The 25,216-nt window shown below is 42.4% G+C and overlaps 1 long non-coding RNA gene across 1 annotated transcript; it reads left to right on the forward strand.

Moving 5' to 3' along the window:
• LOC132324862 (uncharacterized) lies at positions 1–25,090 on the forward strand. The gene is made up of 3 exons (XR_009485753.1): positions 1–108; positions 13,660–13,813; positions 22,351–25,090. It is a non-coding gene; the product is annotated as an uncharacterized LOC132324862 (long non-coding RNA).
• Positions 25,091–25,216: the final 126 nt, after the last annotated feature.

Here is a 25,216-nt window from a genome sequence, read left to right on the forward strand (position 1 = left end):
CGTGACTGTAAGGGAGGCAGAGAAGGGGCCGTTCCCAGCTGGGAAAACATTAACTTTTATTCAACTTGCAGTGCAGAACAGAGGACTGAAGAGAAACTTGGAGGAAAGGTACCTGTAGAATTTATGAGACTTTCTAGGCAAGAAAAGAGCATTTGTGAAGGGGGAGGAGGGAATGAGAGAGATTATCCGCGTTGTCCATTGCTCCCGCAGCCTGAGTTTTATGTAAAACACCGTGGAGAAACACGGAGGCCCCGTGGGCTGGCTGCCGGTGCAGACAGGAGCGAGGCATTGCTGCGATCTGCTCTCAGATGCTTGAGCTGGCTCTCGTTAATAAGATTCAGGAATTAACAGCTTGGAAGTGCTTAGGAGCTCAGTGTTTCCTCTGAGGATGTGATCACTGAGGCTGAGGACAGAGCCTGCCATTCAGCACTGGAGTAGACTCGGGTGCAAAACAAGTCTCCCACGAACCAGCAGAATGTCCTGTGACCTTTCAAGGAGGGGGAACACTTTCCTCGTCCATTGACGGTGTGGTGATGTCCTTGGGGCTATTCCTTAATCCCCAGGACACAGCGACATGTGGTAAGCTCTCTGACTTTTCCAAAGCAGTTCCATTTCTGGGCAGGGCTTTTTCCGTACAATGCCAAGTGAGAAGAGTTCTGTGGGAGTATGGACAGCCCCAGCTTGGACCCACTGGACCTTGGGGACCATCCCCCTTCAGAAGTCATGCAGGAAAATGCATCATTCAGTATCTCTGGACTGTGGGAACAAATATCCAGTGAAGCAAAGGAAAGCCTTGTCAGCCTTAAGGACCTTCCTTAAAAGCAAAGAAAGTGAAGTTCTAAGTGAAATTGTGAGGCAGGCAGGGTTGCAGAAGCCTGGAGGGGCAGGGGGGAGATCTGAAATTTTCAGACCTCACTGGCCAGCAGCTCACTGGTAGTGGCCACTCACCAGGTGAGCTCGTCCCTGCTATTCATAAAGATCCCTTGTTAATGAGCACCATCTGCTCCCTGGTTATATTCTTAAGACAGTGAACTTGATTTTGTGCATAAAAAAAAGAAAATCATGCAGCAAAGCCTTTGAGCTGTAAGGTGAAGACCAGCACATTACAGCCAGCGCCATAACACCCAGTGAGGGCATTGCAATGACTTCAAAGGTCAAAATAATAATTTCTGAGTTGCAACAGCATCTCAGGTTATAAAAGAGCTGTGCTTGAAGCTTTTGTGGTCCACTCTTACCCGTGTTTTTGAGCTCATTTCATAACCAGAAACCACCAGCTTTCCTTCTTTGTCTCAGGTTTTGGTATTAATAGTATTTATGGAGCTTTATGGATTATGATTATATGCAACTTGAAGTGAGAAAGAAGAAAAGCCAAAAAAAAAAAAAAGGCGCCTGAATAGGAAAAGAAAAGTGGAATTATACATGCTGCAAGCTCCTCTCTCCCACTAGTGAGCACCCAGCATTTTACAGAGCTCCTGCTTGGCCTTTGCTTTTTCCAGCAGCAGTGAATGGTCCTGGGAGAGCTGGCAGGTTATGTTGTGTTTGGCTCCTACTGCTCGTATCCAGCTGCTAAACCAGCTGAAAAAATACTTTATGGAGTTCCATGTGCGCATTTTTTGTCATTGCTGCAGGGGTGATTCTGCAGATCAGTGACAAGAGTGAGACAAAAACATAGGAAACAAGCTCTCTGTTAGTATGTGATTTGTGCAATGGAAACATTAAATCCACTTATAAAATTACACCGGTTGGAAAGAGATTACAGGATGGCAACAACTGAATGTTTAGATGGAGATGTAATAAGGAGATACAGCACAGAAAATGTTATTTTCTCTCCTGGTTATTTGTTCTTTTTCATGTTGTTGTTGTGGTCTTCCCATGCCAGAAGAGCAGCTACACCAGCAAAATCACAGCAGTGTGACAGAGGCAGAAAACTTTCCAATAGAGCTCCAAAGAGGCTTTTTAAAAACACATTTGCTGAGACATATTTTGCTAATGGGTCCTGCTCCAGTACAGGGAGATGGTCTGAGTGAGACATTTGTGCAGATCCTTTCCTGTGGGGTTCCCCTTTCCATTTATGGCATATGCATCAAATCCAGGAGAATGCATCCTTGCTTACTCCAGCAAGTAGTTTCTGCCTGGATTTGTGCATTTTGGCCACTAGAGGTTGTAAGAGAGAGGGAAAAATAATATTGTTTTCTACCAGACAATCTACTGCAGCATCTCAGAGCAGGATTTTCTCTGGGACCCTTTGACACTCTCCACCAGAGCTCCCACAAAATTCCTGCACATGCCTTGCATGCACATAGACGGGATCATGACATCTCAGCTATGCCAGATTTATCAGGAGCAGTTTGTTGCCTTTTAGCCCCAAGGCATTAATGGCCTTAGTGTGATCCCTTAAATCTGAAGTAAAAGGTCTTCTGATTCACACAGTCTTTTCGAGAGAGAGCAGCAACCTGTGTCTTTTCTCTGCAGCATGAACTAGCTCTTTTGGCTCTTTTCACACATTCCTTGTACAGGTAATTTCACTCTAAGATGTTTAGGCTGCACCTTCTTCCCTCAGCCTTTATGCTTTTTCCTAGTGCTGAGTAAGCATTAGAATTTTGCTACGGTCTCCTGGAAACATCACAGCCTGTTGTACCTTGGCACCTTGCAGGTTCTTCAGCTACCTTCCATATGGGCTGTAATTCTTTCCTCTAGTTGCTAATAATTCTCTAGTCTAACTATAGTACCTCTGCCGTCAGGGATAACATCTTCCAAGAAGCCTCAAGAGAGCTGAATTTTCTTTGGGAAACACAGCGTTAAAGCTAAGTAATCCAGAGAGTAGCCATGATCAAAAATAGCTATAGTGTAGCAATAAGTTGAACTTTAACCAGAGGAAGGATTTGTAAGCTCTTTTTGTTGATGGCTCATTCTGATGGCTCAGTGGCTGCCTATGAACTCACAGCAGTACAAGACTGAATCATCACAGAGCTCACTGGTGATGGGACTCCACTTCAAGCATTGCACACTGATAGGAATCATGTCCTCTGCAGTAAAAGGCAGCTCTTCCTGGAGTGAAGCGCAGCAAAGACATTGCAACAATTCCATTTCCCTGGCTACAGTTTATCTCAGAATATTGGGGACAGGATAATCAGCACAATATTTTAAACCTTCAAAAAATACTTCACTGTCTTAAACTACTTACTTTTTCCAATATATTTTATGTCAGTATTTTTAGCTTTATCATCAGGTGGTGTCATCATTAAGTATCATGAATAATGTCTTCAGTCCTAACTCTTTATCATGCACAACCACCAATAGACTGAGCTTGTTTACCAGCACTGGAAAAACCCAAGAGTTTCAATTCCCGGATTTTGTGGATGGTAAATAGCAGCAAGCCACAGTGATTATAAATGTATTGAATTGTACCTTGCAGTGCACATCTTAATGTACAGCAGTGGCCTTGGTTGTGTAATTTCATCAGTCCTCGAGTTTGAGAGACAACCACTTGTGACATGGATCTCAAGGTCCCCAATTCAACTGCAAAAGAGAATGACTATATTCACATGCCTTAGCATGTCCTTGTTTACACACTTTAAAAAACTCCAAACCCTGTGAGAAATCCTTCTTTCTTCTTCCACCTTAAAGCTCACTGCAAAGCAGAATGTCAGACTTAGGAATTAGGCAGCACAGATTCCCCTATTACTTAGAGTTCATGGATAGAAATCTTTTCCATCTGAAGCAGTTTCACAATTTAATTTTTGACTGAGACTCACCATTGCCCTGACTTCTCCATAGATGGAGACAGCAAAGTGTCCTAAGAGAACCCACCAAAATTACTGAAGTTAATGTTTCAGGTTTCCTTATTTTGGATGCAAATGTGTCATACACATGAAGTGGGTCCTTCTAGCCCAGTCCCTGCCCCTGCCAGTGGCCAGAAGGGGAAGCTCAAGAATAATTTGAGAAGAGGCCACACCCGTGGTGGCAATTTCCTGGATATCCCCAGTGTCCAACAGTGGAAAGCACAGGGTCCTCCCAAGGCAACTGGGATTTCTCGATGGATTTCCTGCTGGCACCAGCCCTGCTGTGTAACACCCCCCACTTCCCTGGCAGCTTCCACCCCTCTGCGCTGCCCACGGGGCCACAGAGGGCCAGAACCCCTCCTCAGGTCCATGGTTTGGGGTCACATCCCAGCCTCCCCAGCTGGTGTGGGCTGGGGAATGGAACAAAGCTGTGAGGTTTAGTTGCCATAAGAGCCAGAACACAGGTGCCAGGCTGGAAGCGCAGCCCTTGACTGCAGCAGCACTTGGTCAGGAGTGGGGGAAAGCCAAGCCCTGTGGCAGAGGTGAGTAGTGAGCCCTGGGCACACCTGTGCTGGCCCCACAAGGCAAGGCAAGGCAATCTGGTGGGATTACAGAATCACCCAGGCGGATTCCAAACATCTCCAGAGGGGGAGACCCCCATGGCCTCCCTTGGCAGCCTGTTCCAGGGCTCTGCCACTCCTCACAGCCTCGCTCTGTGTGGAGCTGCCCCCATGGGGATGCCTGGCCAGCCCTCTGGGGAGGCCCCTCCGTGCCTGGCTGTCTTTGTTGTAGCCATGGACTCCTGGCCAGGAACAGGAATGGCTGGGACTCCGAAGGGCATCACCTGCAGTCTTGCAATGCACGGCACCACCACACCATAACCACACACTGCTCCAAGTTTTACAGCCAAAAAGGACTGGGGTGCTTTGGTCTTGGCTGTGTGCCAGGTGCTCAAATCATGTACAAGAGTATGTGTGTGTAGGAGGGAGGAGTGTATTTTGGGGCAAAATTATCTGTGCTTAATGCCTTCTCAAAGGAAGAGTGGCTTGTCCCTCCTCTGTACCAGAGCATCTGTTACCTCCCAGCTGCTGCATATTCCTTTAACTAATACCCTTCCTGTAGCATTGCCTCTTCTTACATCCTGAAACACTGAGTTTTGTCCTTTGGGGGCTACTCAAAGCTCAGTCCAATCTGTCATATATCAGAAAGGGAGCCGTGTCAGGGAATTGTTGAGGATTTTTGAGAACCACTTTGTTACAACCCTTGTAAGCTTGGTGGAGCTCTGCTCCCCTGCAGCACGTGGTACCTGTCCCCTCGTAATCACTCATAGCCTTATGACTTTGCCAAAAAATTGCTTTGAGGAGAAGGGAGAGGAAAGAAATATCAGGGTTTTCTCTACTGAATTACTGTGACTGTCCTTCTGGTAAGGAGGCTGCAAATTGGAAGATCATGTTTCTTACCTGCTTACAGCCTGGAGAGGGGAGAGAAGGTTTTCATATCAACCCTCTCTCTGCCTTTTTCACATTGATTTGAGAACTTGCTAATCAGTTAGGGAATACTTCAGTGGCACAGCATGTCACAGACACTGAAAATGAAAAATGTACCCAAATAACCCCAGTGAAAGAGCTTGCAGAAAAAGACCCAGATCTATCTCAAAGCAATAAACATTTTTTCTTACTTTTTTTAAAATTTCAGTTTAATTGCTGTGTCTCTGGGTTTCTGAGACTTTCTCTTTTTTAAGATACTGAGAAAATTTCTGGGTCAGAAGACCAGTCCTATATTTATCATATCGCAATGCTGGATGTAGCAAAAATCCCTAAAACTAGAAGTGAAAAAAAACCAAAACAACCCCACTCATCAGATAAACCAAAAAAAAGAAAATTATTTACAATCTGCTTCTACAGAAGGCCTCACTCCTATATGTGCAATCAATTATTCAAATAACTTGTTGACAATTGATATAATTATTTCTAATTATTCCTGATTAAAGTCCTCGAATTCTGTGATTACATCTTGATGTATGCATCATAAATGCAGAAGGTACAGCCTAGATGAAGAGGAAATATAATTTTATTTTTCAATTTATTTATTTTTTCTAGATAAAAGGACTCAGAAAGTTTAATTTTTATGATCCTAAACTCACTAAACTCATCTTTATTACATTTCTTTTTGTAAGTTAAGTAGTAGAACTTCCTCAGTTATGGAAGTTATGGAAAATTCACTGTATTTTTTAATATTTAGGAAGGCTAAAAAAAAGAGTAGAGTTGTGTGATGGACATGCAAGTAATGTGAGTGTGTATGTTTTTTTCCTACAAAATCAAGTCTGTCGTGCTAAGATAAGTGGGCTGCTCCTAGGAGAATATAGCCATTGAAAAAGCAGCAGTTAATTCAAAGTTAATCTGTTAATTTCTCTCATGATTCAAATTTAAAATTCATGTTTCCTTCTAGTGTAAATTCAACTATGTTCTTGTGACTGTTTAGCATTTTACAGTTACTGGTGCTTAGAAGGGTTTAATATGTGTCAGATAAGTATCTGAACTTGGGGCATTCATTCAGCTGGGCTTGCAGCTGGAGGAGATCGCTGCCTCAGAACATCTCAGGTGGGTGGGTGGGAGGGAAAGGGGCAGCTGGGGCCTTGCTCTGGTGGCTGCCAATCCCTGGCACACTCAGGCAATGCTCCACACCTGCCCCTGGAGCTCCCACCTAGCCCCAGAAGGGCCGGATGACAGCAAGTCCCACCACAGGGAATGGCCCGGGAAAGCCAAAGGTGCTGAAACTGGGGCATGAGGCAAGCACCAGTCTTGGCCCTACTTCCTCTTGGAACTTCCCTGAGGTGGACACTGCTGGAACTAGGAGTGGTGACTATTGTTCTTTTCTATCGTGTTTCAGTCTTTCTTCTCATTCCTTCTTCTTAGAGTTTTCAGTCATTTAAAATCAGACAGGCTTGTAGTTTACTAAGTTGAATGGACTAAGTTACTACTTTGTGAAATGTTTTATGTTGATTGAATGCTGCTCTAAACCTTTTGCTGAAGTTCTCTGATTCTCTAAAGTTGCCAGTAAAGTTTTTTGCTATTTTGACCTCTTGAGAAGATCTTGTTGGTATTTCTCCCCTGCATCTAACTCAGAGTACATAAAAAAAAGTAAGCCCTTTTAAGAGCCTCATTGAGAAAGTTTTTGGGGGCCTTACAGCAATGTAGCAGGGTACTAAGCAAAGTGGATGCTGAGGAAGCTCTATCTAGTGAGCCAGAATTAACCTGATCTCATTGCTTCCATGCATCTTCACAGTTGAGCTGCTTGGTTACACTGAAATATCTTCCTTTTTAAATTATTCTGTTTATTCCAGTCCTTTGCTGATGCATTCTACTCACTGATTTTACAGTCCTTAGGGAGCTTGATCTTTCATGGTCACCAGCTGTTTAATAATGATGAGGAAATTATATGTCACAGTGGCAGACCCTTGTGTCTTTGTATGGTCCTGAACGACTGCTGGGTCCCAGGAGCTTCCACCAGGTTTTCCCAATGGTAAGTGCAGCTTCTGGTGCTTGGGCACAGCAGTTCAGTGTGGCTCAGCAGCAGGCAGGAGCATGGGCTGAGCTAAGGACTGCTGTGTCACCTCTGAGCTTGAACCACAGCAGCATTTAGCTCCATCTGCATGAGATGGTTTCTAACCTTAGGAGCAAAGCCGGCCATGCAGAAGTCCTGAAGACAAAGAAGAGCTGGATCAGCAGGGAATTGGTTAAATGGAGGGAAGGACAGATGAGGATGAGCTGGGTGTCAGTGCTGGGAGTCACACCTGTTCTGGGGGGCTGCTGTACCTGCCTGTGATTAAACCTTGTATCTCTCAATGGCATCTGAATTCAGAGGCATTTCAGCAAGAGTTTACTCTTGCTTAGTGTCTGGCTCTTAGAGAAGACACTATGGAATATCAACAGCGACAACAGTTATTATCAGCCTGTTGTATGCTGTGCTGGGGCTGACACGAAGATAATTCTGGCCTCAAACAGCACAAGAACATGAGCAATTTTGAAACAGAGCTAAAATAATGAAGGTGAAAGTCACATAAAACTTTCCTATCTCTTTCTGGCTTTGTTCCTCTGTATTTACACCCAGCTGAAAAGTCATAACTCAGTGCTAAGCTTGGCAAAACAACGGGAGCAAGAAGCAGCTAGGGATATCCCCAAGCAAAGAGATTTCCCCTCTGAACTTGTGGAGCAGAGGGGAAGGCAAGGGGCACCAGGGTAATGTTTCCTTGTGATGTAATGCCATCTTCTGGGCCTCGCTCTGGCAGAGGAGGCAGTGCAAATAACTTGGGATGCAAGTCCAGCAGAGCTAGAAAACAGAGCTAGAAAACACCAGAAAACACCTGCTGCCTCACAGCCATGTCAGCACAGACTGAGTGAGGTTACATTTGCAGTTAGCTACTGTGGATGGTTTAATAGAGCAGGTTTTAGAGATTTTTCATCCCTTACTGCCTCACACATTGCCAGTGTATATACATCCTGTGCTACATTCAGACTGGCTATCGCTGCTGTAAGCTTTTCCCTCTGGGGTGAAAACCAAAGATGTGGTATCATTAAAGAGCAATTGAGACTTTCGGGGTTCACTGCTGTGTCACTTGTAAGTCCAGGGTGCATTAAACAGTGCATTTGTCACTCCTGTGTGATTCCTGCAGTGGATAGACAGTGATGGGATAGACTTGTCCATGAAATTGAGGCTCTGACTAGCTGATAGGATTTCTTACTCACCACAATTCCCAAAGGTATGATTCTGGAAGCATGTCGGTTTGTGATATGCATTTGCTGGTTGAGTTGAGATCACTTATATGATTAGAAGTGTAAGATTCTAGTGTCAGACTTCTGAGTTCAAATCCTATCCTAACACAAAACTGCCATGTAACACGAGGACAGATGAGCAATTGGGAACTTTCCCAAGCTGTTCCCATGAGAGGTTTCTTCATATATATTTTGTTTGATGACAGCAAACTTGGAAGAAATTCCCCTGAGCGCAGATGTTGTTGTATTTTTTTTTTATTATTGTTTTTTTTTACTGAGGAGGCATGGTTTTATGCAACCTGTTGCCTCAGCTGCCTGGGTCTGTAAGGGAGGAGTAGCTGAGTCATTACTGCACACCTACAAATGCAAACATCTCAAACTAGGTGCTCTTCCTCCTCAGAGGTTTGATCTAGAAAGGAGGCTCAGAACACACCAGGTGCACATGTGGCTTCCCGTGGAACAGAGCTCCTGCTGCTTCTGCTAACAGCTGCTGGGAGAGTAATGCTGCCTCCTCCCTCACACTGGAATCCAGGACCCTGATGTTCAGGGCATAAGCAGCTGAGATCTGCCTCTTGTTCTTGCCCTTGCCTGCAAGGATTTAAATCACAGCTCCTGCCTCTCAGCTGTAGCAGGACTTCTGAGCTGATATGTGATAAATCAGTTTTCTGTTCATTATTGGCCAAGAAGGTAAGGGAGGCAATCCCCAGTAGCACACAGAGCTGACTTGCAATGAAAGCAGTAAGGTGCAGTGTCCACCTGCAGCAGAAACTTCCCCCAGCCATGGGGCATGGGGTAAGGGGTTATGAGCTGCTTGTTACATATGCTTTAAGGGCTCTCACTCCAGAGGTTCCAGCCATGGTGATTATATTGGATCTGAAATGGCACACGACATGCTTCCTTAGTACTACTGTGCCTGGCTGGAAATGCTCAATGACGACTTTTGAGGATTTTAATGTGATGCATTTCCTACCTTCTAAGTAATGGCCATACCTGATAGCTGTCACTAAGAGATGGTTTACAAAAAATACCAACCTTTGATTGTGGTTCAGGTCTGATGTGCAAATTGCTCAGATACAGGGCAGGCAGCCTTCCTTACCTGCAGTATCTATGACTTTTGGCATTTATTTCCTGCAGTTAACTGTTAAACAGCAGCTGTCCCACTTTATGACTGCTAGAAAAAAAGTACAAGAGCTCAGCATTTCTCTTTCCTAACAGGCCCATTTTAGAGGCCCTCACTTGGCAGCTTCTGTGATTCATGCCAAATGGAACTCATTTCCATGACTATTAAGGGTCATTTGCAGAGAGTTACACATAACACAGCACAGGTTTGCAGTGAACGCTCTCTGAGAGCTAATTTTTCTGCTGGCTATGGTCTGTATCACAGCAGCCCTGTGACCATCTGTGGGTCTCCGTGCATCTGTGTGAACAGAAGCACTGCATAAAAGCAGAAAAGGTTAAGTGAAAAGATCTACTGCCAAGGGAAAACTCTTATATCTCATGAGCAGCTTTCTTCTTTTTAATGTGTTAACTCCAGCCCAAAATTGCATAATGGTAGGAGCCTTTGATTTGGCCCTTGTAGGACATGCATACATTCCAGATAGAAAAGCCATTTCAGATGCTTGAGGAGGATGAAATATGAGTTGGCTCAGTCAGCTGGAGTGATCTTGCTCTGCAATTTAAAAATGGCACGATCTGAAGTTAGTTCTGCAAATACCCGAACACTCAGCTATTTTCAAGGCAGGACAAAACATATACATGAAAGAAAAACATTCAGGGCTTCTGGGCTTCCTTCTTTGGGTAGCAAAAAGGGCATCTAGCTTCGTGAAAATTCTTGCATAGAGTAAAACTGGCACTGAGCCCCTTATCCTCTAACTGTCCCTGGAGGGCTGCAGTAAATGCACAGAAAGGTTGCACCTAGGTAGTAGCAATGTGTGAGGATTCATCTTTTTTGCAGCCTCATTCTTTGGTTTAAGGCATGCTCTCTGCAGGCTTGAACTTCACCTAGAGGCAAGGCACTCTGTGCATTTAAATGATGAGCAAAACAAGTTAACACAGAAATAAGAAGGTGATTAGCATCATTAAAGGGGTTTGCAAACTCGGTTTGAACTTTCTGCAATTACTTAATGAAACAAATTCACTCCAGTCTCTGTTAAATCTTTCAGATTGTCTCAATCAAGACTAAGGGGTGTGAATAAGCAGGGATTAGTTTGGTTGCTGTTGTGGTAAAAGAAGGGGTAGTGAGTGGTGACCTGGCACGTGGGATTTAAAGGGACTTTTAGTCCTGCAAAGGAGAAGAAGAATGCCCTAGATAACCTATTGAATCACCTTCCAGACTTACTATGATGATCCCCTGTGGCTTCAGGTCTGCACAGGCCATAGGTTTTTAAGGGCAAATGACATATGGTGTTAGCTTGGCCAGCAAAGGATTTTTTCCCTTCAGTGTTTTTCCTGTGCTTTGTTCATGTTTGTTAAATTCCTCCAGAGCCTCCTGTTTGTTGTAACAGACCTCACCGATGCCAGCTTTTCATTACACTCTTTTCAATAGACTAGTTTGTTGCCCACAGCAATAGCCTGACCAAGTCTGGGGACTGAAAAGATCTAAAATTAAAACCCTGCAGAGAAACTGTCTTTGTTCTTTCCCAGAGAAATGAAATATGAATACATCTTTGCTAGAAACAAAGGAACCTATCCCACAAAGAAATGACAACGTTCTGTCCCCCTCCAAGAGGATTGGGAACAGCTCCAGACTGTGGAGCTGTCCCCGGTATGGAAAACAAAGTGACCACGCTGTGCCTTGCTCTCTGTTTCCTTGCTGGGCACAGAAGGAGCACGGGAGCTGTGTGACCATGGCCCTTGTGACACCAGGCAGAAAGCACTGCTGCTGTTAGATTTCTCCTTTCCTTACATTTCAGACACCAAGCTTTCCCTCAGCACGGGTTTCTTTGTTCCAGGGATGTGTACCCAGGCCAGTGGACTGCACAGGCAGCTCTTCTGCACAGCAAGTAACTGTGCTGGGAGAATCATTCCTTTTCCACACAGCGCTTCTGCCGTGAAGGCTGTTTTTCAGCAGCTTGGCAGAAGGGTGGCACCTGCCTATTTTTTCATTTGGCTTGAGAACTACTTCTCAGAATATCTGCATTTTTGGACAGGAAATACCTGAGAAGCTGCTAGACTCACCTGCCCCCCTTTCAGCACCCCCACATGGTGGGACGCCAGCGTGGGCTGTGACTTTTTGTGCATGGTCCCTCTTCTTAAGATTTATTTGGTTTTTAAATGGGTTTGAAGTCAAATGAAATGGTAACACCCTTTCATGGAGACATACAAAGGCCAGGAGAATGAGGCTACATGAACTGACTTCCAAGTTTTTTTGTTTGTAGGCACATTCTGCCTGGTGCCCTTATGTGGTAACTGTGATCAGAAATCGTCTTGAGTCAGAGCACACCTTTGTTTCTTTATTGCTACTTCTCTTTGTCTCAGGAGATAACAGTTTTAAGATGTTGAGGAACAGCACTTACCAACACTGTTCATTTTGATGCTGGCCCCTAAGGCAGGCCAGTGGAGCTGTGCTGGGAGGTGAGCTGAAAAGTACCATATACCACTGACAAACAGATGTTTTTCTTTGCTTAAGCTTGGACCTTGTGTAAAGCAAAGCAATATTAAAATATGTGATGTCTGCATGATGTAATCCTCAAATTGGCAGGGTTTTTTTGGTCAAATTCCCCATGATTTTCCATTGTTGTTTCAGGGAGGGGAAGCATTGGAGCAGGACAATGTGTTTTTGGAAACTGAAAGTATCTCAGCAGGTCTTGTAGGACTTGAACTGAAGCTCTGGTGAGAAGTGAGGTAGTTCTCTGCCACGGAGCCAAGAAAAAAACCTGTTAAGAACTTCATGGTACATTAGGTCATTTATACTTCATAGATTTATTGGCTTTGCACTTTTTCTGCTCATCACCCATGATGCTGTAGGTACAAAGTAATTCTGGTTACCTGCAGGTTTGCTCATCTGGGAACACCAGCAAATTTGAGGAAAAGAGCTTTACTAGCTGTGCATAAGTCTAGGACACCTGGCAGGATACAATTGGTATCCTCTGCTATGGCAAGTCGAGGACAGATTGATATGAGATGAAACACTTTATCTAGTTCTAGGACAAATAAAAATGTGTAAGAATATCTTTGTGCCATCTGGGAGTACCTGAATACTTCAGCATGCCAGAGAAAGCTGTTCGTATCAGCCATGACATCTTGGAAATTCTTTACATGCCCTGCTGCTACAACAAAAGTTGTTTATTTCTCTGATGCTACCATTTTATAATTCCCTTTTCACAGTGTACTAGCATTTCTTTTTGTTATTTCAAAGAAGAAACAGTTTTTTGAAGTATTCTTGAGAGAAACTAAATGAGCAGCAAAAACCTGCTCTCTGTTTCCCTCTGTCTAATTACAGTCAGACCTTTAGTGACTGGTACTCCAAGATGTAGTAACTTTTTGTCTGGGATCTGATCTCATGCTTTTTATGACCTACCATAGCCCAGATAAATAAATTAAAGGACGTGCAGTGAATTTATTCAGACTTTTGTCACTGAGTACTCTGGTGATGGCAGAGCAACAGATACAAATTCCTGATGTGAGCTGCTGTTCCTTTGAGCTATGACAGAACTGGTCTTTGGTAATCTCTCAAGTGTTACTCTTAAGAGCAAAGAATTCCTAATCCAGCAGGAGGATACTCAGTCTCACTGGGGCTTGCAGTCACTGTGCACATTCTTTAGGTCACTGGGCAACTGGGACTTGAGTTTGATCAACAGCTGCTCCAAAGATCCTTGGCTTGACCTCAGAGCTGGGCTAAAATGGTAAAATGGTTTATTTTGCTGCAAATGTTTAGCTATGAAATCAGACAGGCCTAATTGTGGGCACATTGCCTGTGAAGTCAGGAAGCCTGTATGCAGTTTTGAGGAAAAATAGCACTAATTGAGATAAAGAGAGGGATATTAAGTTTATGTGGAGTACATAAATTGTTCCAAATTGTTCCCAGACACCTTTGCTGTGGGAGGACGAGGTTCTGCCTCTGGAAGAGGCCATTACTGACTGCATGTTCTGGCCTCTGCCTCTAGGGAAATGTGTCTGATGGGGCTCTGAGAGTTCAGCACCACAGACTGGTCCAATGGCCACTGGCCAGGCTGCAATCAGATCCCCTGGGGCCCTTTGCCACCACACCTGGGGACTCTTGAGCCCCCATCCAAAACTGAACTGGGATACCTGACTCTGGTAAGTGAAACCTTTCCCTTCATTGCTTATAAGCTTGTACAGGTCCTGTGGGAATGCTGACTTATGTCAGGATGAATCTGTGTGCTTCCTTCTTCAAGTCCTGGTTTTGTTACAGAATCTTCTTTATTCTAAAGGAGACTTTTGTGTGCAGCAGGTGTAGAGAATCAGGTGGGCAGAAGACCAAGAGGAATCACTTGGGTAGTAGCTTAAATTAATGCTTCTCACTTTCAGATTGGAGCTCCCAATTCTCTCATTAATTTCTTTACTGTTAATACAACTCATGTTCAATTCCTGTACACATTCCAGAAGCCATAATGATAGTAAACCCCTCTCCCAGGTCATTAACCTAATGAAATGCAAAACAGGCTAACAAAACTCAGTGGAATTGCAAATAAGCAGTTCTATAGGATATATGAATAAAACTCGTGGCAACTGACTTTTCTGTTTCCTCCTTATAGAAGTGGCAATGGAACAAGTTCCAATTTGTTTAAACTTCTAGTCCTGGCATTTATTATTAATGGGATGTGTCTGGCCACAGTGTGCCAGAGGCAGCAATATGAATTCCTGACAATACAGACTTTAAGTACTAAAGATCATAATCTTACCATTTTGTTCCTTGTTCTTTTATTTTTAGATTATTCTAATGTATTTCTATCTAAAGTTCACAGGAAAAACAGATAATTTGAAAACATTTTCCTGTAAAGCATACAGTTTAGCAGCTGTTCTGAACTTTTCATTTGCTTCCTTAAAGGCAGATAAGTCAAAATCTTTAAAGGGTTCCATCCTTATCAAAATTTTAAGGCTCTACATTATCTTTTGTTGTATTGCATGTAAGGTTATACTTGAAAAGTAGTTTTCTATTGATGCCTGTTTCTTACTTGGCTTGTTCCACAAATTGTTTTAGTTAAGCAGCTTTCAGACTTGGAGAAGGCTTAGGACTCCAAGCATGTTGGGACTGAAACCTCATGGCAAAGTGAATTCCTAGAAGTGCTTTTCAACTTTTTCCTCATTTTGTTATTTTTTTCCACTTTCCTGTTTGTTATCCTGCCTTCCACCTTTCACCTATGGTGCAGTGTAGAATTCAGATTATTTTCTTGGATTACTCACTCACTAGAGTGTAACATGTTTCTTGCCCTGTAACCTGCAGGGTTTTTACTTGTGTGAGTGACTTTTATCAAGTCCCCAGAAAGAAGGGTGCATGTCAAGTAGTTCCCTCCATCAGACATATCCATGACCATTGTGCAGGCATTAATTCTCACAAGGCATTGTAACAGCAAAAAACTTGAGGCCTTGAGATAAATGTCACCCTTCAGTGTGAAAACTGACTTTTGCTGTACACTTAGGTCGGAGTATGGACCAGTGATGAGGTGCAGACTTTGACTCTTCTGCATCATTTCCTTGCAAGCACTGATGTACAGACCTGAGGAAGTCAGGCTGCAGCACTCTGTCTATTTTGGGTGTCCCATGATATGGGTGAATCCACTGTACTGAGTTAGAACAACTTTTTTCTCCAAGTCAGCTGATTGAAAACATGGTATTTTTGAAAGATTATTCTGCTGAGAGTTTGATACTTAGAGCTGAGGACCAGGATTTCCAGCATGGTGGCCACAGCTTGGGATGCTATTTTCATTGTCTATATGAAAAAGGCCTATATTGCATTATTTTTTCATTAAGCTGATGCCACAGCCTTACTCATCTCTCTTTCTTCTGCTTGTAGATGAGAATTTTTTTTTCTTTTAATTGAAGGGGTTCAGGAGAGTTTTCTTGGTCTGAAAACCACTGGATGTAGACTTTGCTGCTTTGGTTATCTGTAAAGTATTGGCTGTGGTTTTAATACAACCACGGCCCATTTTGAAAGGCCTGTCCCTGAGATTTTCAGTATTTGCAACTCTCCAAATTCTTTATCAATATGAACAGAACTGAATGTGCTGATCCTTCAGTTTTAAATAAGCCTTTAAAGCAGAGCTCACTGAGCTGGTTCTGCTGTAGAAGACATGACCTTTCTGGGAGCTTGGGGATGTGTTGGCATGCTGTTGGCAGGCTGAACACAGTCTTTGGGAATATTATGTTACACCAGCAGTAAAATCTACCCAAGGGCTCGCTGCCATATTGGTTCCTTAGTGGCTACACCCATAAAAAGGATACAGGATAGGGACTGGAACATGACTCTTTGGTACTCAGCCACGATTTGTGCTTTCATCTTTGTGTTCTCTAGCATCATGAATGGGTTTTAAACTGCAGGCTGTGGAAGGCTGTGCAAGGCTTGAAGAAAGACATCCCTTTTCTGTCTCAGAATAGAACTTGGTTCAGAGGAAAAGATTGAGACATGGGAGCCTGAAAAGTGGGTTATTGCTGTTCAAGGATTTTTCTGCCCTCTGATTTCAGACTTCCTGTGCATCATTTTGATGACACTGTTTCACCATTGGTTGTGGGGCAACAGGAATGAAGTGATTTAGAAGATTTCTTGCAGTGAGCCAAACACCTGTTCTGAATATTTTTCTTCTGTCTATAATACAGTCCCAAAACCTGGGTTACATTTAGCAGAATTCTCTAAGTGGGCTGGAGTTTTGTGCTGGGACAACAAGCATAGGCTGTTCAGGAGTTATTTAACCAGGAACAGTCTCTGTCTCAGCACACTACTAGTGTGTTGTTTTAGAGAGCATGCTTGTTCTGCTTGTGGCAAGGGTAGGGTTCATTTTATTCCCAGGAACTATGTTTTGGATTTGTGCTGAACACAGGGCTGATAACATAGAGATGTTTTTGTTATTGTTGAGTAGGGCTTGCACAGAGCTGAGGCCTTTTCTGCTTTCCATGCTGCCATGGCTGGCAAGGAATTTGGGTGTGCATGGGATGTTGGGAGGAGACACAGCTGGGACGGGTGACCCCAGCCCGTATGAGATCCTCCTCGGGATATAAAGTGGGGGGAAAGAGGAGGAAAGCAGGGGGATATTTGCAGTGAAGGCATTTGTCTTCCCAAGTCACTGGCACCTGTGGTGGAGCCCTGCTCTCCTGGGGATGACTGAACACCTCCCTGCCCATGGCAACTGGTGAATGAATTCCCTGTCTTGCTTTGCCTGGGTGTTTGTCTTTTGCTTTCCCTATTAAACTCTCTTTATCTCAATCCACGAGTTCTCCAGCTTTTACCCTTCCCATTCCCTCCCTGGCCCCACTGGTGGGGGAGTGAGTGAGCAGCTTGGGGGCCCTGGCTCCTGGCTGGGGTCAAACCATGGCAATACTGTTAAGGAACCCACGTGTGAAAGAAAATGGCTTTTCTACTTTTTGTTTTGTCACTTGGCACCAAAGGGGTTAGCAAAGTCCAAGAGCATAGCACAGCTGATTTGGTGCTGCTCCTGCTGGGGTACAGGTGCTGTCACTTGCTGGGTTCTTTCAGTGCAGCATTGCTTGAATACATGTGGCACTCCATGAAAAATGAGTATTGGTACTCAAAAAATAATCAGGGGCTGGGGGGGGCTTCTTTTTTTGTAGGAAACTGTAAAGTTCTTGGAGATGTCAACATCTTTGGGATCAGTGCCCTGCTTTAATTGATAAAATGTATGTGCTGCCTTGGAGGTGGATATCAAGTCAGAAAAGGATATATCCTTGAAAAACATTATAGTATGGTAAGGAAGCATTGTCTGCTTTACTTGAAAGGTGGCCTTTCTAGTGCATGGGATTCTGAATGGAGAGAGGACCCACCCATTCCACCATGATCATCTCATTCCACAGGAGCACAAATCCTGTTTTGATCAAAGGCAGGGAATAGGATAAAATCCCTTCCTTCTCTGTGAATCAGTCCAGTGGCAGTGGCCTGCACTGTAGCTGCGACATTGCAGCTTATTTCTTTTCAGCTACTGGGATTGAATTTTTTTTTTGTCTTCTTATGGAATGCATCTGAACATTTCCAAGCATGTTTCCAGAGAAAATGCATATTTGGAAAGGAAATTTAACATGAAAATAGATGTCAGCAGCTGAATTTAAATTTTGTGTATTTTGCAGGCTAATTGTAGTGATACAGTGCACAGTAAGCAATTATAGTTGCTAATTGTCTGTAAACAAGACTAATATTTTGTTTCCTGCTTCATATGATGGTTGTAAAGCTGCATATCTGAAAGAATTTGAGTTCCTAAATGCATATTTTTGTTAAGTGTGTACTTCATTTTTCATGAAAATGGGCACTAAAATAATAATGAAGTAGAAAAATTGTCTTGCAAAAACCATGCAAAATGTGAAAGTGAGGTGCTCTGATATTGTCAAAAAAACCAAAAAACAAACAGGGACATAAGTAGTTTGGGAACTGATTCCTTCTCCTTGTTCTGCCCTCTTCATGGAAATTGATTCCTTCTCCTTGTTCTGCCCTCATCTCTCCTGCTGTACCTGGAATCTGTTCAGGTGTTGTATTTGAAACTCTGTGGGTCACAGGGCAGCAGCTCACCCGCTGGGACCTGTGCAGTCAAAAGCTGCCTCCCTGGTGCAACAAAAACCAGCTCTTAAAAAAGCACATGCTACTGAGGCCGGTGTTTACCTTGGGAAATTCAGCTTCCTCCCATCCCCTGTCAGTCTTCACCTTTTTGTTTGAGTATTATTTGCTGCTGAGTGCTCTCATTTCCAAACTACTTGGAACACGAGTCTCCATAGAGCAAATTATTTAGAATTTGGTAAATTCTAAACCTGGAAGCAGCTTTCTAGATGCAAATCAGAGGGGAATTTATGTTCATTTGGTTAGGACTCCTGTAGTCTTAAGAGAATGTGACAGCAGTCCTGGTAACAGAAAATCACAATGACTCTGTGAGCCTCCTGAGAAATGAGAAATCCGGAGTAGTGCCTGCTTTCCCAGATTCCAGCTAGAACTTGAGTGAAAATCTGCTAGGAAAGAGGATCCCATGGCAGAAGTCCCAGTGGTCTGACACCAGTGCCAGCCCTGCTCAGGCTCTGCAGAGCTCTGCATGGAGGCACCAGGGAGTCTGTCAGTGTTACCTGGTCTGCCTTTGGGGTGGGTGTGTACAGAGGACTGGGAGCCAGGGCACTGGGAGCTGGACAGTAGGGGCTAATATCTGGGATTTTGTACTCATAGAAACAAATAGACAAACAGAGAATAAGAAAAGCATTATGTACTGAAACAAGATTCTTTATTTCAGTGCAGTACAAAGAAATGGGAGTTACTTTGCTTTGAATGAAAATACTGAACCTAAAAAATGGAGCGGATAAAATACGTTTGTGTAGTACTAGGAATCCTTGGATATCAAAGCAGTGAAAAATGATCTCTATGATGCTGCAGCATTAAAATCAGTATTTACATATCTTTAAATTAATGAATTACTACCTTGATTTATGTTCTATCATTGGTAACTTAGTTTCCAGCAATATATTACCACTGACAATGCTGCATTAGCCATCAGTATTCCAGCCAGTGATTTCCTTACATTTAAAATGCATTGGTACAGAAGCAACACTCTGTACCAAGCCAGCTCTCCAAAACATCAGCAAAATCAGTCTCTTCTCTTTTTTCTTCCAAACAAATGAATTTGATCAATTTTGTTAATTGCATTGAACTTTGGTTATAAATAGTAATACTGTAAACAGTGGGCCCAGTTCACAATCAAGTAACATGAATTATTTGTATTAAGGTCATGAGTATGAACTTTAAGTATTGTTTAAAGAAAAAAAAGGTTGCTACATTGTCATCCTGCAGCACAAAAGACAGTGGCTGCTCAGGATTGGATTTTTTCAATTACACCTTGCATCAGGACAGGTCATCTGTTTTCCTAGTAAATGCAGACTTACATTTTCAAAGGTACAAAAGCATACCAACACAGTGGCTTGCAGCAGACTCAATGACCCCATTTATGGATTCAGGGATAATGTTGTATTTTTTATTTTAATAAATAAACATTCAGTACACAGGTATTGCTGTGAACCAAGCCCATTGTCTAAAGGAAGCACATTTCTTGCCAAATTAAGTCTTTACATAAGAACATGTTTTTATAATGGATTTGAATAGCTGCTGTGTGAGTTATTAAAATCATGTGTCTTGCAGCTTGCACTTTGTACCAACACAAAAAGGTGAATAAACATGCAGTAAAATGTAGCATTGTTTAGAAAATAATGTGTAAAAAAACCATTCAGTATCTTATATTAAAGCATTTACACTGCATAGGCATTCATATAAGGATATAGTATAATAAAACTTATCAAATATACAAGCATGCAGCAGTTGCCTTATATTCACAGTTCTAGAAATGACCACACATTGATTTCCTCAAATATAAATTGGATTATCCAAAATAGATTTTGCAGCCACTCTCCTTTGCAGTGGCAAACTATGTTCTCATGTGCATTGCAGATACTGACCTATATAACAGGCCTAAGCTATGCCGCTGTACTGTACACACCTGTGATAAATACTGTGTTCTGGAATAGGAAGGATAATGAGAAGTGATCCATACTTCTCATAGCAGAACTTGGAGACTACACAGTGCTTGAATTGAACAAAATATATACGCATATTAATTGTATTCTCCTTAGAGAGTAATGCTGTAACCTTGCCACATATCTAGCTACTGCATAAGCTGGCCATGCAGTTTTCAAAATAAGTTTAGACAGATTTTTCTATTTGATATTTATTCCATCAGCAGAGGTATAGTAGGAAACATATAGTACACACCCTTTTTGCTCTGCAAACTCTACACAGGACTCCTGATACTTTTAAATTGTGTTGGGAAATAAAATGCAGCGCCAAAGTCACACTCAGAGATTTAAAATACATTTGCAGAGAGATGATTTTTCTTCATTTGCTCTTTTCAATGTGGTCATGTTATATATGATGGTGAGCTTGGACCATTTTAACTGTCACAAGACAGCAAGTACCCAGGTTAGATCCCCTCTGTGGCCAAATGCCATCTCGAGGATAAAGCTAAAGTCATGTGGCTTGAAATTGTCTGTGGTTTTGACTCGCTTGTTATTGCCTAGCTTGGCAGGCTAACCTGGAGTGTGACCCCAGGCCAAGAGCAAACAGAATACCTGGAGGCAAGGCTTGTGTTAGCTGTGCAAGGTTTGCAAAATTGAGCTCTAGATCCTGATACGGGTTTTGGGTGTGGCAAGGTGAAATCGGACTGAGGAGTATGACTTTAGAGCCTTTCCCTGTCCAGGTATTTTTCCAGTAGTGCCTGCATTCTCCTTTTGCCCTGACTTCCCTTGTCTTCATACATAGTAATTTGTGTGTCTTTAAAAGGTGTGTGCATGCACTTCCTTCTTCTGAGCACTTCAGGTAAAGCTAGTGGAAGTGACCTTGTAGGATGTTACAGCACCAACAGTGCAAGTTGCAGGGATTCATCCTTGTGAACAAAGCAGCAGCAAGGGATTCAGAAACAGCATTCAGGAAATAGCTTGAAAAGGAAGAAGACAGATGAGGCAGAGATGGTGGAAACATTTGCTAATTTGCAAAAGGGAGTGTGGAAAGGGAAGAAAAGTGGGGCAGTGATTGCTGTTCTCTGTATTAAAAAAAAAAAAAGGAAAAGTATAATCCTCTCTGGAATGTTTCATTCAGAGAGAAACACTGCCCTTTGTTTTTTTTTTTTTAAAGTGAGCTTTGGCCCATATGCAGTGTGGGAATGACAAGGTGAGTAGATGGCTTTGGCGTGTGCTATCATAAACGATGACACTGATGTCCCTCTGTGCTGCAGCCAGGAGTCCACTTTGGTAACTCATTATTCTGAGTATCCTGGTGTGCATATTTGCATTTTCTAGTAAAGGATATGTGGCCCTTTTCAGACAGCGATACTATTTCCTGTCAGCCTTATTTAAGAGTAGGACAGCAGTGGAACAAGTCGTTGTGCTAGAGATCTTCCAAGCTCTTCTAGCAAAGATACTAATTTTTCCTTTGAGGACATGTCTCTGAGTCTAAGTGTGTGAGGAGCCTCAAGTCTGTATTTGGAATCTGATACAAGGATATTTGGCATCTGAGCTGGATGGGGGCACTTGAATGCTTTTATTGTATCAACTGGCACTTGGAAAATGGGCTTGCAGCTTTTTTTTGTTTGGCTTACTTGCTGCCACAGATGTTGCTTTTCTGCCTTTCTCCAGACATGTTCAGTAAGATCTCTGAAGACACAACTGCTGAGAGAAGTGACTGGTTTTCAATGATTATTTGGAAGTAAGATCTGCATAAATATACACAGAATCCCATTTTTTAGCCTACCTTTTAAGCTGTATACATTGAGAAATAGACATGAGACTTTGAATGCTGAAACCTTTGTACAGCACATCAAAGCAGTTCTCTGATTCTTCACTGCATCTCTGCATACTGAGAGCAGCAGTTCAGATGGGGGACTGTCCATAAAAGTAAGAGTTTGGGTTTATAAATTCCAGTCCCATTAATCTGAGGTACTGCATTAGCCCTTCATTTACCTTCCCAAGTCTCATTTGTTGGCAAAAATGAGAATGCCTTGTGGTTTTGATCCTGATTTCTTATGTATTTTAATATTTGCACTAGGTTCTTTGGATCTCTCACTGAACCTGCCCTTCATGTTTCCTTTTCACAGGGAAAATTCTTACAGCCTAGTTTAGAAATGTCTTTGAAGAATCTGGAGATTGTTAAAAGCAGATGTCACAACTGTCTTGAGCATAGTGAGATGGGGGAAAAGGAGCTCTCCTGAGAAGTCTGACAGTCTGCCACAAAGAAATTGGTACAAAAGCTGTGAGCCCCAAGCTCCCACGGAGATGCACCATCTTGTGAGAATTAACAGAAGTCAGACACGTAAGATCTTTGCTTCTTTTAGAAACCTTATCAGCTCTATTTCTAGTAGCAACCTGGCCTATTCCCTCAGAAGAGGGAATGTTACCTGCTTCTTCCACCTCTTTTATATAGTGAAGAAATTAGTTCAATTCATAAAGATGAGAGGCATTTGACCTCTCACCTCTTCATGCTGAAGTTAGCCACACATTTCAGTCATTGCAAATCTGGCGGTGTGGTAAAGAATGGTTTATTCTAGAATAAAGTAAGCTCACCACAAGAGGTATTTATATCATCAGAAGAACCTCTACCTCATTTGAAGCTTCCCAAGCATTCTCCCCACCCCCGCACTCCATCTCCTTTTCCAGATTTTGCATATGTGTCTTTCCAGGTCAAGAATTACGTGAGGCACCTGGAATTATGTGCTTGGCCTCCTTTATTATACTTCCAGTATCTCATTAGACGAGGGATCTTTCAAAGGGCAAGAACATGTTGAACAGCCAGCAGTTTTCAGAAACAGCAGGTGACTAAAAATACTTCATTTTCTTTGCTACTCAGGCCATGACAAATGTAAGCCTGGACTGGGCTGCTGAAGAAGTAGGAGACAATAAAAAGACAAGTTAGATGTAGAGGAAGTCCTCTGACCTTTAGAAAGAAACAGCTATCACTTCCAAAAGCATCCTGCTTTTTTGTCAAGTTTCAAGTAAAACACTGAATACACGTACAGTGTCACTTGAAGAAATACAAATAAGGAATACTTGCAGAGTAATTCAAAGAGATTATTATGAAGTAATTGAACATTGAGGTCTACTAGATTGAAATCTACCAGAAAATACTTGTTGGCAGGTCAGTCAACAAAAAGTCGGTCTACATAGTTCCATTTGAAGAGCTTCTCATTTTACATTTTTTATGCTGTTTTGCTTAGACACTTCATATAACAGTGCATGCCTTTGATCTTTAACAGAAACCTTCCTTCACCATTAAAACCCCCATTAAGTCCCTTAAAGTTACATTTGAAAATAATTCTAGCTTCTAAGTGACTTATAAACTTTATACAGTTAGCTCTTCTGGGAGGATTCCTTTTCCTCATGTGAGTGTGTCAAGTTGGATTGCCTGATACTTGTGCTTAGTTTTCACCAGTTTATCAGTAGTTCAGAATGGTATCTGTCTGATGACTGTATTTGTACATCGAGAGAACAAACAAATTACAAGCAAATGCTGCGTGTGATGTGAAACTTGCAGGCGTGTGCTACCTTGTCAATTTTTGCTTCTATTGCACTAGAAACTTCAAATGTCCAAGGAGGAGTCCCATTTCAAATAGTGCTTTACTACTTGGTACCTGCTGGACAGAAATCAATGGACTTTCAGTCATGCTGATTTCTTTCTGCTAAGCATAAGTTCATAGTTGTTAAAGGTCCCTTCCTCATTCTGAAAACAATCTTGGGAGTTCACTCATCTAAAGATGAGCAAGGAGGATGCATAAGAAACACAAGATTTTGCAGAGAAAGGAACAAAATAAATATGCAGCCCAGAGATTTTATGTCAGCATCCAGTCCATTAACTCAAGCTGATCCAAGTTAGTTTGCCTCTGGCTCTTTCTGCCCCTTCCTCTCTACCCTTACTACGTTTTATGCTGTTACAAGAGGGATGGATTTTACTGTATGAGATTCAATGTCCACCATGTGTTCATGCAGCACCACTGTGCTACATGTCATTCATAATGTTCATGGTTGTGGCCATGCAACATAAATTAACACAAAATTATCCTCTGGAATGCTGCAGTTGACAGCTATTTTACTATATTCTGTTATGGTCTGCAGCCTGAATTGGCCATCAACATTCTTTCTGTTCTTAAAGACAGAATGATCATGGTTATTTACAGGGTTATAAAGCTATGGAGTCTTCCTGTAAAATCGCAGTGTGGAATTTGTTGTGAACAGAATAGAGCTGACTACATTGCTATAGCAGAATAACTTGCAGCCAGAATTGAATTACATTCTTAAAAGCTATTTTTAACAATGTTTTCAGAAATAGATTGCTGTTGCTTGATTTTTGTCCTACTTGTTTTTGAACTGTAGGGAAAACCTGACATTATCATGTTAATGCAGTTTGTATTGTATGGATATGTAATACAAATGTGTTTTCATGAAAACCCACTTGAAGTTACTGTGTTGAACCACTCAATACAGCTGGATTATTTTCAGATTCTCTGTAAATTCCTGATCGCAAGGTAATTCAAACAAACAATTCTCACAGACTTTCTTGGAAGCCCATGCAGGATTAATCTAAACAGGAGGTACAATAGAAAGCTCCACTTTATTATAGGACCAGAGTTTATCCATTGACTTCAGCACCCTTCAGAGTGTAAAGCACATGAGTTCTTCTTTTCTTGTCTAAACTATTTTGAATGAGGTCTCTTTACATGCTAGTTTGGCAAGCTTCTAAGGCATTTGTGCAAAGTGATGATCCAAGAGCAACCTGATTCAATACTGAGAAATTCATAAATAACATCCAGCAGTAATTAAAGTGAAAAACTACAGCTAAGAAAATCAATCTCCTACAGTATCAGTTGAGCTGCTATACCTTGCAGTGTTAGAAGTGGAGCAGCGTTAGAAGTGTTACCTTCAACTCGGGAGGCATCACTGTGAATTTTAAACACACCAAGGATTCATTCT

Source organism: Haemorhous mexicanus, chromosome 3, assembly GCF_027477595.1.
Source record: "Haemorhous mexicanus isolate bHaeMex1 chromosome 3, bHaeMex1.pri, whole genome shotgun sequence".
NCBI classification, from domain to species: Eukaryota; Metazoa; Chordata; class Aves; order Passeriformes; family Fringillidae; genus Haemorhous; species Haemorhous mexicanus.